This window comes from Myotis brandtii, unplaced genomic scaffold (assembly GCF_000412655.1).
Source record: "Myotis brandtii unplaced genomic scaffold, ASM41265v1 scaffold461, whole genome shotgun sequence".
In the NCBI taxonomy this organism is placed as follows: domain Eukaryota; kingdom Metazoa; phylum Chordata; class Mammalia; order Chiroptera; family Vespertilionidae; genus Myotis; species Myotis brandtii.
This window is the reverse complement of record NW_005367626.1, coordinates 830,869-842,570: the sequence shown is the minus strand read 5'-3', so window position 1 is coordinate 842,570 and position 11,702 is coordinate 830,869. Positions and strand designations below refer to the sequence as shown.

The window sequence follows — 11,702 nt, the reverse complement described above, 5'->3', positions numbered from 1 at the left end:
GGGGGGGGGGGGGAGTTGGGGGAGAGTAAAGCAAAGACACTTTAAAAAAAAGTAGTCAGTCTTCCCCACTCTATGATTAAATAAGCAGATGAAACTAGTTACATTTATTTTGATATTTTTATGTTAACTGGAGAATAGTCTCCTTGAGTTGGGATTTTTTAAACTGCATTTTATACAGTGATATTTAAGCTTAAAATGCATTTGTTTTAGATTTATAAATGCTGCTTTTTAATAGAAACCATATTCTGTATTCTATGAAAACTAGTGTAAGAATATAAAACACTAGTCTATTTGGGAGGATGGGAGAGGCAGGAGGAAGAACAGCTTTGTTTTAAAGAAAAAATAAAATGCATTAAATGTATGGTTTAAATAAATTAATTTTAAAGCATGAGACCTTTGATACAGTTATATACTTTTTGCAATGCAAATTTAAAAGTGAACTTTTCTCAACTTGTGACCTAATTAATATAACATAAATTACAGTTAAGTCCAAATACCTGTGTACATCCTTCTAAAACTATCTACACATGAACACCTATATATACCTTTCTATACCCACACACGTTTCTAAAGTTAACATATCTTTCTATACCTATATACATCTGAATATACAGGGTGTCCCCAAAAAATGTATATACACTTTTAACAACTGATAGCTCAATTTTGAAAATGAAATGTGTGTTAATAAATATATATATACATACATACACACACACACACACACAGTATATATAAAAATCTTTCTATACCCATATACATTTGAATTCCTAATATGTATGTCTTCTATTTCAATTTCAAATGAAAATAAGAACAAATTTTTTTAACATTTGGAAAAAGAATGAAAAATGGAAGCTCTTTTAATGTAAAATTGCCATGGTTGGTTAGTTAAAACAATAGTAGACACATTCCCAATACCAAGATGGATATGAAAGAAATAAGTAGCATAGTATCATAAAATGTATAGCTTACTTTGTGCCTTTTCACAGAAGTTTATCTGAAAGCCTAAAGTAAAAGAGATAAGTTCCAGTTCATTTACTGTAAATCAAACAAACCAAAATTAGAATATGACATTGCATTTTTATATTACATTTTGAATAAAAGTAATTTAAGAACAGTTCAAATCACATAACCCCCACCATCACAGATACAACTATAATACGATTCTTTAATAATTCAGCTTTTTCTGATGTAGGTGTACTTTATTATAGAACTGAAATCAAATTTAAATTATAAGAGTTACATTGTCTTTACCTTTATTTTTCAGATCTATTCAATAAAAAGAATAGCTATTAACCCTTGGAAGCTAAGAGTATTTTTTAAGATATATCTGTCAATTCTTTCATTCTGTAAATTCAAAATATTACAATTTTATTAATTCAAATTATTGACTTAGAACTGCTCATGATTAACTACCTATGATTCAAAAACTTTTGTGGTTCATAAATTGTGAAACCTAAACATTTTCTAGCCAATTAGCTACCTTTAAATGACAAGACAATGAACTATTTCAGAGGTGCTGAAATTCTCTAGAATAGGCCTGATTTAAAAAGAGACCACGTCCCTAGGAATGATAAGACAGAGTAGGAAGTTAGTTATAAGAAAAAAACCCTGTAACTTCTCCTTAGAAACATGAACACATTTTCCAAAACCAATTGAATCTAGTTGTATCTTATGCATACAGTATATACAGATAAAATTGTTTTGTAAACTACACCCAGTTAAAATAAGCTGTTTAAAATAAATGCCTCTCTGCCCAGCGGTGTGGCTCAGTTGGGTGAGCAGCGTCCATGCACCAAGAGGTTGCTGGTTCAATTCCTGGTCAGGGCACATGCCCAGGTTGTGGGCTCAATCCCACTGGGGGCTTGCAGGAGGCAGCCAACTGATGTTTCTCTCTCATTGGTGTTTCTGTCTTTCTCCCCCTCTCCCTTCGTCTCTAAAAATTAATATTAAAACACTTTTTAAAAATTAAAAGTTAAAAAACAGCCATTTCAAAATATTCTTTCACCTGCCTAGTTCATTGGGTGAATAGCTCGTGTAAGTAGTCTACCTATGCCTGTGTTTATTACTGCTTTGGAGAACAAAACAGGGAAAGTAAATTTAGAATGAGTATCACTCAAGCTTGTATTTATACGAACTCAGCCAAAACTTGTAGGATAAAGAACCAGGACTAAAGGAATATGTATAAATAGTCTTTCCCATCTAGTTATGAAAGTGCATTGGATTCCAAAAAGATAATGTAGAAAACCTGAAAGATGCTAGTGCAGCTACTTTGACAGGAAGGTACTTTGGAGCACAAAAGTAACCCACTGCTTACTGCCTAACGGCACAAATGGCAATACAGGAGGAAGTGGGAATGCAGACTTCATGAGACAGAAGTACTGGGGGCAAACCTGGAGGCAGGGCACAGACACTACCACTGAAGCTTGGTACGTGACACCTTACCAGATGAGCAGCAGCAAGACTTCAGAAAGGAAAAAAATCAAAGACCCATGCATGGGTCTTATAAACCTAAGAAGCTAAAAGTCAGCCAGCCTCCTGAGTAAATGAGCAGAGCACAAACAAGGCAGGAGGAAAGGGAACGGGCTTTCTGGAAGCAGCAGCGGGATCAAGCGCAGAGGAGCCTGAGCCACAGCGCAGAAGCGGATTGCCCACCTTCTCCAACTAGAAGGAAGAGACACTGCACCCGTTTTCCTGGAGAGGCAACTGATGAAACACAAACAATTTTAAGGCAATAGGGGGCAAACCTTTGCCCTCTTCTCTTTTTAGCTCTAAACAGAGTCAATAGTTGCTGCTAGGTAGCAAAAACAAAAGGTGAGAGAAAAAGGTAAATAAAACAGCAATATGAATAGGGAAAGAAACAAGAATTTGAAAAGTATGAAAAAGATTGAGTTGGACCCTAGCCGGTTTGGCTCAGTGGACAGAGCATTGGCCCACATACTGAAGGGTCCCAGGTTTGATTCCATTCCAGTCAGGGGCACATACCTTGGTTACAGGCTCGATCCCAGCCCTGATAGGGGGCACCTGCAGGAGGCAACCAGTCGATGTGTCTCTCTCACATCAATGTTTCTCTCTCTCTGTCTCTCCCCCTCCCTTCCACTCTCTCTAAAAATCAATGGAAAAATATTCTCGGATGAGGATTAACAACAATAACAAAAAGAATAAATTGGATCTATACATATCTACACTAATAAAAGAGAAACATGGTAATTGGCGTACAACCGCTACCCTTTTCATTGGCTAATCAGTGAGTATATGCAAATTAACTGTCAGCCAAGATGGCGGCAGGCAGCCAGGCACTGAAGCGAGCATGAGGCTTGCTTGCTGCAGACTCCAACGTTCACTTGCCAGCCTCTCAGTTGCAACTCTAAGCAACTATATACTATGTTGCAAATAAGAAGCTAAACAAAACCCCAGAAAAGGGCTTTACGGTCGTACGCCAATTACCATGTTTCTCTTTTATTAGTGTAGATTGGGAATAAGAGATATCCATGCTCATTTTCTTTTTTTATAAATATGCTTTTATTGATTTTAGAGAGAGGGGAAAGAAGAGGGAGAGCTAGAAATATCAATGATTAGACAGAATTATCAATCGGCTATCCCCTGCATGCCCCCTACTGGGGACTGAACCCACAACCTGGGCATGTGCCCTGACTGAGAATCAAACTGAGCTCCTGGTTCATGGGTCAATGCTCAACCACTGACTCACTAAGCCCACTTTAAGTTCTTAAACATTCTCAAAACTTTAAGTTCTGCCAGTACAGAAACAATGCGAGTAGCTAAAAAGGAAGGGGGTGAAATTCTCAAAGCATAACTACAGACTTGCTCTTTTTACTTAATTATGGATGAAGTAACCAGGTAAATGGACTCTAAGCCTCATCCCAACATCCATGTCTGCATTATTTCTCACTCAGAAAAAACTTCCTAAACTGCTAACTGACCCAGAGTCCACCAGGCTAGCAAGGGCTAAACTAAATGGAACATAATAGCTCACTTTTTCCTTGGAATTCCGTTTAATTTTATCAATTAAATCAGATAAAAAGCTATTTAGCTAAATCTTTCTAGACCTCTAAAAGACTATGTATATATAGACTCTCTCTGTGACTATATGCATAAAGAGATTTTATGTACATATGAAAAAACACCTGCAGAGATCAGAAAGTTGGTGCTTGTAGTACAGATTTGGAAAGTACCAAATAGCTCTCCTACCTCATCACACCCGAAGGACAGGGAGGGCTGTAGGGGACCACCAGCACTCTTGTAAAGAGAAAGATGGGGTGGGAAAGTAATGCTGAGGAAGCCTTCCACTAGCCTCGATTTTATAAAAATCAACTTTGTGGCTATGCTACAATTAGTCCATTAACACTCATTCACAGATGTTCGATTTTTTAGGTCTCCTTGTATCAAAAATTCTGTCTAAATGACGTCTTTCCATTCACATCCTTCAAGTCCCACATCTCCGGAAGTACTAAATATCAGCTGAATCTGTTGCTAATAAGCAGTTATTTCCTGAAATCTTAGATGCCTTACTCTTTTCATCCTGTTGAGTTACCAGTACCCTGGGGCTTAACTTCACACAATCTTCTCCTTCAAATTTGAGTCTCATTTTATCTGGCTCCAGGCAAGTTTATTTTCATTAAATCAAGATGTATTGGCCCTAACCGGTTTGGCTCAGTGGATAGAGCGTCGGCCTGCGGACTCATGGGTCCCAGGTTCAATTCCGGTCAAGGGCATGTACCTTAGTTATGGGCACATCCCCAGTGGGGAGTGTGCAGGAGGCAGCTGATCGATGTTTCTCTCTCATTGATGTTTCTAACTCTCTATCCCTCGCCCCTCCTCTCTGTAAAAAAACAAAAAAATATATTTAAAAAAAAAAAAAGATGTATTGGGTAACCCTGGCCGGTGGGCTCAATTGGTTAGAGCATCATCCCATGCACTGAAGAGTCTCAGGTTTGATTCCCAGTCAGGGCACTATATCCAGGTTGTAGGTTTGATCCCTGGTCGGGGTGTGTGCAGGAGACAACCAATTAATGTTTCTTTCTCTCTCTCTCCCCCCTCCCTTCTTCTCTTTCTAGAATCAAAGAAAAACCACACACATGCAAAAAAAAAAAAAAATCCTCAGGTGAGGATTTTAAAAATAATGATGCATTGGGCAGAGTGCTAGCTAGAATGCCTATAAAAGAAATAAAGCTATGTGGGGCTTTTCCCCCCTTTTTTGTCATTAGGCCTCTCCCAGCCTCTTTCCCACGTTTTCCCCTCATTCTCACCCTCTTACCTATCTTGAGAGCGCTTAACTTGACCATACCTTGAAACCTACCATCGACTGTATTTACCAAGTAAAGTGCGCATGCCCATACTGGCTTACAAGGCTGTTTAGGATGGGTGTAAGCATATACAAAAATAAAGGTAAACAGTGTTTGATAAAGCAGAAAATGAAATGAATTCCAGGAGACCAGGGTTCTAGTTACAGTGTGAACTTAAATCATCATCTTATCTCAGAATTTGAAAACAGTGTGCGAACACCTAATTTTGCTTGAGTAATTGCCCTCATGGGGTGTTGCAGTTACCCATTCCCCTTCCTCTGGGTTGATGGTATAATCCAGGAAGGTGCAAAGCACGGGCATAAGTGGTTTCCCACCTTCTCAGTAGTTCCTTATGGTTCCCTGGACATCCTGGATTTTGGCACTACTGAAAATGGATTGTGAACACAGAATAAGCCACACTAATGTAAGAAATTCAGAGCTGCCTTATTGGGTCATGCTCAGAGACCAATCCACCAAGTCTTCCTTCTGACACAAACATGAAAAGTCTAGTTGTTTGCTGCCTTAAAGCTTCAACCTCAAAATGCTGGCAAAATCACTCACAGTATATCATTCAGCTAAGAATTTATCTAAGCTTATACAAAATGTCTACTTCCGTTGTACTTAGAATGAGCCCCACACGATTTATTTCCTGCTGTGTTATTTCTTTAACTTTCCTTGCACCTCTCTCAAACTTAAAAGGGAGTCACCTTAATTTAGTAACTCCAGGTTGTCTGCATCATCCAGAACCATTCATGATTTTATAAGTATTAGTCAAATATGCCAGTTCTTTTTCCTCCCTGTAGCCAAAGACTGACTCTGGTTATGTAACTTTAATGCTATATTATCATCTCAAGCCTTTTCTTTTCTTTTTAATTGATTTTTTTAGAGAGAAGAAGGGAAAGAGAAACATCAATTTGTTGTTCCACTTTTTTATGCACTTACTGGTTGATTCTTGTATGTGCCCTCCTGACCTTGGATCGAACCCGGAACCTTAGCGTCTCAGGACAATGCTCTAACCAAATGAGCTACCCAGTGAGGACCTCAAGCCTTTTCAATGAAGCCTAGGACACCCAGCAAGAGTATCTAACCTCTTTAAGCCTCATTTCTCTCGTCTGTAAAATAGAATAGTACTACACAAATGTGTTTTGTGATGATTAAGTAAGGCAATATATCTAAAATGCCCAACACAGAGCCTGGAATAAAGCAGGTTAATATTATCACAGTCATTATAATTCCTGGCCTCTCCCTCAGGTGAGCAATGATTGTGGCACCTTCCCTACCAGACCAGCTTAACCTACACAAAGCCAGTCCCTCCCTCTCCTTACATTCCCAGTCAACTTAAGACAGTTAAAAAGGAAGAACTCTGGAGAGCATGGGGATCCCCAAACCACTCTCTATACTTCTTTTTCTTTTTTTTAATAATTTTTTTTTATCCTCACTCGAGGATTTTTTTTGAGAGAGAGAGGAAGGAGGTGGGGAGAGGAAAACATCTATGTGAGAGTGAAACATCATTAGTTGCCTCCTGTACAAGCCACAACCAGGATGAAACCTGGTTATGTGCCATAACCTAGAATCAAACCCCAACCTTTTGGTATAACAACATTCCAACCAACTGAGCCACTCAGCCAGGGCTCTCTACATTCCTGCTACAGCCCTTCCTAGACACTGTCTGGTGTCCTGAGGACTCTAACAACTCCAAAAAGGAGACACTTCCCCAGGTTCCCCGACAGGAACCTAAACCAGGTATCAGGGATACTGGCAAACATATTAGGGGAACTACTTAATGTCTTTGTCTGCAAAGCCAGGCAATGAACAGACACAGGCATGTCAAATACATAGCAGAGCTATCTCTGGCAACACTTACCTTGTTTTCCCTTTTTAAAATTTGGAGTGATTTTTGGTAAGATAAAATATGGTGTGGAAAAACTACTGTGGTATCCACATCAATCATCTTTCCCTGTGCTGAGAATGATGTATTGATCCTCAAGAATCAAGCTGTGACTGCTACCTTCTTTCAAAAGGTCCAACTTGAGTTCTGTTTAACTAGTGGCCAATGCTCCTTTTCACTGTCTATCAAAGTTAGGCCAATCTTATCGCTCCTTGCCCTTGAATCCTGTCTATAAGTATCCATTAGGTCCCAAACCTGAAAGTATGAAGAGATACATGAAGACTTTCTGGAGTTGGGGGTGAAGGGCTAGAAGTTAACCCATGCCCATAAGCAGATGGCAGACTTATCCAGGATGGCAACGCATGGTATTAACTTTTATGCTAAATAAATTTCTTTTATATATTATATATAGTGCTCAAAGAGTTCTATTACCTTTCATTTTTACACTGACCTCTTGGGCCTCAAGGCCTAATTAAAGTTTTCTACTTGCTTGTAAATTCCCAGTCAAAATGCCTCCAAATTCAAAATGCAACTGGAAACCTTCCAACAAGTTCACATCTGTTTCATACAGGAGCATCAACAAGCACCACAGCTCCAAAATCAACCCAAGTGTGGCTGAATGCTTAGCGTTCCACCCCTAACTGAAACCTAAAGTGATCTTTCCCTTCTATTCCGGAATCTGCCTCACTTCTGGCAAAGATTCTTCTCTCAGCTCTGAACAGTTAAAATGAGCCCTAGCTGGTTCGGCTCAGTGGACGGAGCGTCGGCCTGCAGATTGAAGGGTCCTGGTTTGATTTCAGTCAAGGGCACATGCCCAGGTTGCAGACTTGATCCCCAGTGGGGAGTGTGCAGGAGGCAGCCAATCAATGATTCTCTCTCATCATTGATGTTTCCATCTCTCTCTCTCCCTCTCCCTTCCTCTCTGAAATCAATAAAAATATATTTTAAAAAAATAAAATGACTTAAAAAGAGCTCAGAGAACCACGTGAACCTGTGTAGTAGAGTAGAAAAAAGAACAATAGCTATCAGTCATACAGGTGGGCTAAACCCACCTCTACTAGAGCAAATTACTTAAAAGTCAGTTCCCCGATCTATGAAAGAAGACTATGCCCAACTACCCTTTAACAGATGCATATGAGCATCAAATTAGGTAAAGACAGAGAAAAAGAGCTTTCTTAACTATTAGTTTCCTATTATAAGTCTGAATTAAAGTTTCACAGGTTGTATCATTTGGGCCATCTCTATCTTCCAGAGAGGGAGACTGCAAAAGAGATTGACCTGGATTATGCATGATGAAGTTAATTATGATCTCCAGACCCCGAAAAATAAGGAAAATTCTATGGGCCCAAATCAATCCAGCTTCTCAAATTAGGTAAAAGAAACATAATTTTAAAAAGAACTTCATGATGCCCAGCCAGTTTGGCTCAGTGGATAGAGCATCAGCCTGCGGACTGAAGGGTCCAGGGTTCAATTCCGGTCAAGGGCACATGACCAAGTTGCGGGCTTGATCCGTGCAGACGGCAGCCGATCAATGATTCTCTCTCATCATTGATGTTTCTATCTCTCCCTCTCCCTTCCTCTCTGAAATCAATAAAAATATATTTTTTAAAAAAGAAAGAACTTCACGAAAAAAGAACACATGACTCAAAATATAGGATTAACTAATATCCCACCTTCAACAACTTCAGCATACATTCACTGTGATAAGATACATTAAAGGGAAATGTTATAAAAGAAGTATACTAAAAGCAATGTTTTTCTACATTTTAATTTTTAACACTAGGACCCTGGCCAGGTGGCTCAGTTGGTTGGAGTGCTGTCCCATACACCAAACGATGGTGAATGCAATTCCCTGTCAGGGCACATACCTAGGTTTCTGGTTCAATCTCTACTTGGAGCAAGTACAAGCAACTGATCAATGTTTCACTCTCACATTAATGTTTTTCCCTCTCTCTCTTCCTCTCTCCCTCCCTCCCATTCTTCTCTCTCTAAAAATCAATAAACATCCTCAAGTGAGGAAAAAAACTGAACACTAGGGTTGCTCTCATTTTTAAGGGAACATAGAGTAATGCAATATGTGCTTTCAGAGGGAACTAATTTTCTGAGCTGGAATGGTATCAGGTTATAGCAAATAAATGGTAAAAGAAATAGTATGCAACACAGAGAAAGGCAAGCAATTCTAGGATTTAGAACTATGTATAACCAATGTCCACACAATTCAGTTCTTTAAAATTAAGATAAAGGTGCCCTCCTGTGGTTCTTGAAAACCACAGACTAAATGTTGAATAGATAGTCCAATAGAATCACACATAGGGCATCTCATACATATTGTATATATTCCAATATTATTGTAAGAAAAAGCATATTGATTTTAAATATTCACTTTTTCTTAACAGATATGCTTCATTATACTTAAAAGTTTTGAATGTTTTTTAAAAGTAGAATCTCACTATCATAGTTACTTCAATTGATATTTATAAAATGTTCAGTTGATATTTATAAAATGTCCCTAAGTTTTATTATACATCTATATTTGAAACCTACCAAGTAAAAAAGAATAACTGTTTAAACCAGCATATCAAGAGAATCAGAGGCACCTACAACATATTCTGTATTTCCTATAACAAGTACTTTACAAATGCCTCCATGTTTTTCAGAATCAATTATTGATTCTAAGCAATTTCTTAAGTTTTAAAAAACTGACATTTCTTAGTTTTATATTTCCCTGCTTTTTCTTCTATAATAAATTTAACTTCTTGTGTTTTTGAGATCTTTTACATCTATTACATTTTAAGTGACTAGTAACTAAAGCAGGTTATCATCTCTGATAACAATTCTTATATACTTATTATTTTCAAAGCACTTTCACATTCATTACTCTGTGATTCTCATGATAGCCCTATAAGGTAGGTATTATCCCTATTTTAACAGATGAAATACTCAGTTCAGAAAAGGTGGGTAATCTCCCCAAGGTCACAGAGCTTGTATATGGCAGAACAGTTACCTGAACCCAGGTAGAATAAAGATTCATCAAGCATATTCTGAGGGGGAATGCTCAATAATGAAAAAATGGAAATCAACAGGTTAGAGAGAAAGATAGGACCCATTAATAATGAAGCTGAAGAAACTGAGTGGATCATGAGTGGTTAGGGACTCGTCTATTAATAATGAAAGAGACCATTAATGAGACCATTATAAATAAAAGTATTGTTGTTTTTACCAATGATGATGGCTAACATGTATAGCACCCTTAGTATATGCCAGTTCCATGCTTATATTTATATGTATTCTCAGAGTACCAGTGAGGTAAGCATTAATCCTACTTTCCAATTGAGAAACTGTGGCTTGAAGAGGTTAAATATCTTGCCCACGGTCACAAATATCTTACTTAGGTCCTGATATGGGATTCAAATCCAGGACTCCGGAGCTCTGGCTCGTAAGCATTATGATATTAAGAAAACAATACTTCCCAGCCTGGCTGGTGTGCTCAAGTGGTTGAGCGTTGACCCATAAACTAGGAGTTCATGATTCCCAGTTAGGGCATATGCTTGGGTTGGGGGCTCAATCCCCAGCAGGGGCACGTAAGAGGCAGCAGCCAGTTGATGATTTTCTCTCTCATCATTGATATTTCTATTTCTTCCTCCATCTTTTCTCTCTCTGAAATCAATTTAAAAAATATATATTAAAAAAGCAAACAATACTTCCTAACTTGGACCACTCCTGAGTCACAAACATCAAGAATGGTCCAAGTTGGGAAAAGGTGTGCAGGGTTATCCAGTGCCCCATGCAGTGCTTATCACACAAAAGGACCTCCACTATCTGTTATATGAAATGCTTTCCATTATGTCCCAAAACTGAGTCCTGCTGTTTGAAAGAGCATGGTCATTAACAACTCCCCGAAAAGCAATGTTTGGGTGGCAAATAGAAGCAAACGGTGGGAAGGGGGTGTAAATACAACATATTTTAGGGACCATCTCTGTGAAGTCTGATCTAAAGCTAAAGGTCTTTGGTAGATGAAGTATTGGAGGGTAGGCTTTAATATTACAAAACAAACAAAAAAGAGAGATCCTAAATTGCTGCTTAAGCTCATGTTTTATAACCTGAACTCAGCTAGACAACATCCTGAGAATTTCAAACACTTCTCTTCATTCTGAATAATCAAAAGAGGTTAAGAACTGACATAACAGGTTCCTGAATCAATCAAGCCTACACACAGTACTGATGAAAGAAAATTCATCGATAATTAAAGGAAAAGTTTGAAGCCTCCTCCCTTTTAAAGTGAGTTCAGCTTATTAAAAAGTTTAGCTTACTAGTATACAAACACAGGGTTGGGGAAGGAAGAATGGAGAGCATCAGAATAATTCCTCAATGCAATGACTTCCTTTGAATTCCTAGACTATTCCAAGCTCTTTCCCACTTTGGAAACTTCACACAAATGGTTCTTTCTGCTGAGAATTGGAAGACTCTTCTCCAAACAAGAGACAGGTCAACTCCTTCTCTCCCCCCGCCCCCAA

General features: G+C 38.4%; 1 protein-coding gene across 1 annotated transcript in view; it reads right to left on the bottom strand.

Annotated features, from left to right (window-relative positions):
* MAP2K4 (mitogen-activated protein kinase kinase 4) overlaps positions 1-11,702 on the bottom strand; it is a 115,305-nt gene that overhangs the window by 103,163 nt on the left and 440 nt on the right. The window contains exon 2 of the mRNA XM_014547010.1: positions 970-1,035. The gene's annotated coding sequence lies outside the window, so the exon portion shown is untranslated. The remainder of the gene's footprint in view (positions 1-969; positions 1,036-11,702) is intronic.